General features: G+C 43.3%; 1 protein-coding gene across 1 annotated transcript in view; it reads right to left on the bottom strand.

Moving 5' to 3' along the window:
• The window catches only part of arhgap24 (Rho GTPase activating protein 24), a 202,460-nt gene that overhangs the window by 179,090 nt on the left and 18,370 nt on the right, over positions 1-5,000 (bottom strand). The window lies entirely within an intron of this gene.

Below are 5,000 nucleotides of genomic sequence, written 5' to 3'. Positions count from 1 at the left end.
CTGTTAAAAGCCTCTATTGATCATGAATAAAAGACCCACGGCAGCATTGGGTTCACTATGTATTATTTATGACGTTTCTCATCATAAACAGAGAGAAAGAGCAGAAAATCAACAACAAAGAAATTATAATAATACTAGACTTTATGGGGGCTCATATTGAATGTTATGAATTTCAAATAATTCATGAAATGTATTAACTTAATCCAAATATATTCTTCCCTACTGTCAACCATGATCCTAATTCAAAGGTACTATTTACACAACAGACGGCAACGCTGCAGCCAAGGAACTTGTGTTTTGGGAATCTATTTCTATGGTATTGTCTGTGAGCGCTGAGAAGAGGCTGACGTTTAGAGAGACAGACAGTGATCTGACCACTGAACCATTCTCTTCTGGCATCAACCATATGTTTTGCCGAACAGAATGTGAGTGACAGGTTCCTTAGAGCTCTCTCTTGTTGAAAAGGAACAAACTCAATGGTAATCTAGTAGAGAAATTACTTCGATTAAGATCCAATTTAGTTCTGCCTCATTTCCGTTATCAGATAGATGCACTGTAGGGTAAGTCTGCCTTCTAAAAGCATATCACCTTGTCTTGTCAGTGTGATACCACACTATTCTGTGTCTTGGACAGCGTTCTGTGTCCTTGTGAATCTAAAATAATGCTAGCTTTACTGTTAAAATCCAGTGCTCATCTCCCCTATAATCAACACTGTGAGATCAAACTGGTGATTCTCCCCGTCTGTCCATCTGTCCGTCTGCCCATCTGTCCGTTTCCCCGTCTGTCCATCTGTTGGCTCAAAGTGGGACATTACCATTCTCTTTGTGTCTGTCACTGTCCATCAGTGTTGAAGAGATGTTCTGGCCTGTCACTGTCCATCAGTGTTAAAGAGATGTTCTGGCCTGTCACTGTCCATCAGTGTTGTGTTGAAGAGATGTTCTGGCCTGTCACTGTCCATCAGTGTTGAAGAGATGTTCTGGCCTGTCACTGTCCATCAGTGTTAAAGAGATGTTCTGGCCTGTCACTGTCCATCAGTGTTGTGTTGAAGAGATGTTCTGGCCTGTCACTGTCCATCAGTGTTGAAGAGATGTTCTGGCCTGTCACTGTCCATCAGTGTTAAAGAGATGTTCTGGCCTGTCACTGTCCATCAGTGTTGTGTTGAAGAGATGTTCTGGCCTGTCACTGTCCATCAGTGTTGAAGAGATGTTCTGGCCTGTCACTGTCCATCAGTGTTAAAGAGATGTTCTGGCCTGTCACTGTCCATCAGTGTTGAAGAGATGTTCTGGCCTGTCACTGTCCATCAGTGTTGAAGAGATGTTCTGGCCTGTCACTGTCCATCAGTGTTAAAGAGATGTTCTGGCCTGTCACTGTCCATCAGTGTTGAAGAGATGTTCTGGCCTGTCACTGTCCATCAGTGTTAAAGAGATGTTCTGGCCTGTCACTGTCCATCAGTGTTGAAGAGATGTTCTGGCCTGTCACTGTCCATCAGTGTTGAAGAGATGTTCTGGCCTGTCACTGTCCATCAGTGTTGAAGAGATGTTCTGGCCTGTCACTGTCCATCAGTGTTAAAGAGATGTTCTGGCCTGTCACTGTCCATCAGTGAAGAGATGCTCTGTCCTGACACTGTCCATCAGTGAAGAGATGCTCTGTCCTGTCCTGGTACCACATCATCTTGAACCAACGTACCACCTGAAACAGTCTTATGTCCAGGTCTAAAACCAGACAGGTGCACATTAAGAATAGAATGACACGTTTAAAAGTTCTTAGCTGAGAGATGATTAGGGATTCTAAAACTTTGGAAACGAAAGATAACTACCGTCCAATTTCCAAGTTATCTAAGTCAGAATATGTCCCCGAATAAAGATTAGGAATAATAACATTAAGGAGACTTCCAGACAGACTTTCCTGTGACTGTCTGTCGTCTGTGTTACTCTGTCGTTGCACCAAACGGAGAGTGCTGAGTGACAAAATGGTCACCTTATGACCCTATTATCTTATGACCTTATGAACCTTGTGCTACAGCAGACTGATTTTACAATGAGATGACACCTTGTCATGAAATACACATATTTGACTTCACACTGGGACCTGAGAGCCACTGTTTCTGTCTATGACCTCTGTCTCATTCCTTGAATTTGAGCACCCTCTCACACAACCCTCTCCGGCAGCTGAGAAGAGTGGGAAGATAATATTGCCCATAGTATTGACATTGTTGGGTTGGTCTCACAGACATAGAGTAGCTAGCCAGCTACAGGACAGGAAACTATTGGTTTCATTGCTTACACACAGTGTTTGCTCTCCCTATTGGAATGTGATGGACCTCAAAGCACACAAAAAGCCAGGCAGGCTCAATGTTTGACATTTCTTTGTTGGGACTGACGGACTTGACTCTGTCATTTGCAGGGAAGAGGAGAGAGGGTGGGCTGGTCTTACTAAACCAGCTAGCCGTTTGGGAAGCAGTGGAAAAATACAATAATTACACAAAACAAATGCTTTTTTTTCAGATGGCGAGAAAAAACTATTTTTCTACTCCAGCAGTGATAGCATTTGAAACAAGACCCATTCAGGTTGTTTTCCAAAAGAATACTGTTTAAAACAGAGATGTATCGAGTCTCATTGACAGTTTCTGAGCTCTATCTAAGATCAAAACAAAGTGAAAATGATCTCCTTAACCTACGGTCTGAAACTGCACTGAAAACCTGTTCTGATTCCCTGGTGAATGGCAGGGATTTTTTTACTAAGCAGACAGAGCCACTACCATGACAATCTGTCTGTCTCTGGGCCTGAGCAGCAGTCAGCCAGCCAGCCAGCCAGCCAACCAGTCAGTCAGTCAGCCAGTGAGCCAGCCAGTCAGCCAGCCAGCCAGCCAGCCAGTCAGCCAGCCAGCCCGACCAGCCAGCCAGTCAGCCAATCAGCCAGCCAGTCAGCCAGTCAGCCAGCCAGTCAGCCAGCCAGTCAGCCAGCCAGTCAGCCAGTCAGTCAGTCAGTCAGCCAGCCAGTCAGTCAGCCAGTCAGCCAGCCTCACAGCTGCTACACCCATCAGGCAGACTGTACTCCAGTCAAAGAGATGGAAAGATGGCATACCTCCCATCTTTGAAGAACAGGAGGGGTGATATGCACATCCTAAACGTGAGAATACTAGTAATGGACAAAACAATACAGATAAGGAAATAGGAGACTGCACACAAAATATAGTTGTTCTTTAGTGCTTCATTACAACACCCAACAACACAACTTCTCAAGTCATGAAAAGTCTTCATCAGTCTATCTTTGTCATTAATCGCGTTAGTAGAAGCCTTTAAAATGCACTATTCACTTTCCATGAACAAGCTCCCTTGGAAAGTTCTCCCTCTATCCATCTCTAAGGCTCCAGGCCAGCGCTAGACTCAGAGTGCTAATGCACGTCCACCAGTCTCTCTCGGGTGATGCAGGGCCCAAATGACCATGACAAATACTAGGCACTAAAACAGCTGGCTGGAGACACTAGAGAGCCTCACTGGCTAATGCCTGAGTAGGTCTGATGATAATCACATTGACAGCAGAAGCATGCAAGAGCAATGCTAATGCACCTGAACAAAGACTGAGGTGCATCCCAAATGGCACCCTATTCCCTATATAGTGCACTACTTCTGACTAGGACCCATAGGGCTCTGATCAAAGTAGTGCATTATACAGTATAGGGAATAGGGTGCAATTTGGGATGCACACAGACATTACCCTTCTATTGACAACATCCTCTTCTGGAACACGAGAATGGATCTGCATTCTAATCAGGTACTGTTTTTATGTCCATGGAACTTTAACGTTAGAATTTTAACTATAATTTGGTTCCAACTCCAAATGAAAATTCCAAAGGTTAACTTTGCAACAAGACCTTGATCCTATTCAATCATCCTCTTGCTCCAAACCTAATGAATACCAAAGTAACGGTACCCGCATATTACATATCGCTAATTGCATGCCTACAAGATGGCCTTTTTACGTTAATTCACTTCTTTAACTAAAAATAACAAAGTTAACAACTGTTTTACAAGTTTGCAGAGCCTTCAATTATGTGAGACAAAATTAGATGGACTTTAGCTCTAACTGAAATAACTTTCCATTCCTTTCCCTTCTTACCGAAGTCTCCATCGAAGACTCATGGATCAATAATGCCTCAGACAGTTCATGATAGATCAACTAAGAACCTGAGCGTCATATTCACTATCTTGATCTCTCAAATCAATGAAATGATGGATCTATTCAGTGAGTGATAACTAATTAACATAACTAAAGCTCAGTGAATTCCATATATTCCATTATGTTGAAAGTGAACTGACTACAGCTATATGGTACCACCGAGGATCATAACTGACTACAGCTATATGGTACCACCGAGGATCATAACTGACTACAGCTATACGGTACCACTGAGGATCATAACTGACTATAGCTATATGGTACCACTGAGGATCATAACTGACTATAGCTATATGGTACCACCGAGGATCATAACTGACTACAGCTATACGGTACCACCGAGGATCATAACTGACTACAGCTATAAGGTACCACCGAGGATCATAACTGACTACAGCTATACGGTACCACCGAGGATCATAACTGACTACAGCTATAAGGTACCACCGAGGATCATAACTGACTACAGCTATAAGGTACCACCGAGGATCATAACTGACTACAGCTATATGGTACCACCGAGGATCATAACTGACTACAGCTATATGGTACCACTGAAGATCATAACTGACTACAGCTATATGGTACCACTGAGGATCATAACTGACTACAGCTATAAGGTACCACTGAGGATCATAACTGACTATAGCTATATGGTACCACTGAGGATCATAACTGACTACAGCTATATGGTACCACCGAGGATCATAACTGACTACAGCTATATGGTACCACTGAGGATCATGACTGACTACAGCTATATGGTACCACTGAGGATCATAACTGACTACAGCTATAAGGTACCACCGAGGATCATAACT

Source organism: Salmo trutta, chromosome 15, assembly GCF_901001165.1.
Source record: "Salmo trutta chromosome 15, fSalTru1.1, whole genome shotgun sequence".
Lineage (NCBI taxonomy): Eukaryota > Metazoa > Chordata > Actinopteri > Salmoniformes > Salmonidae > Salmo > Salmo trutta.
Note: the sequence above shows the minus strand (reverse complement) of the source record. Positions and strands in the feature narration are given on the sequence as shown.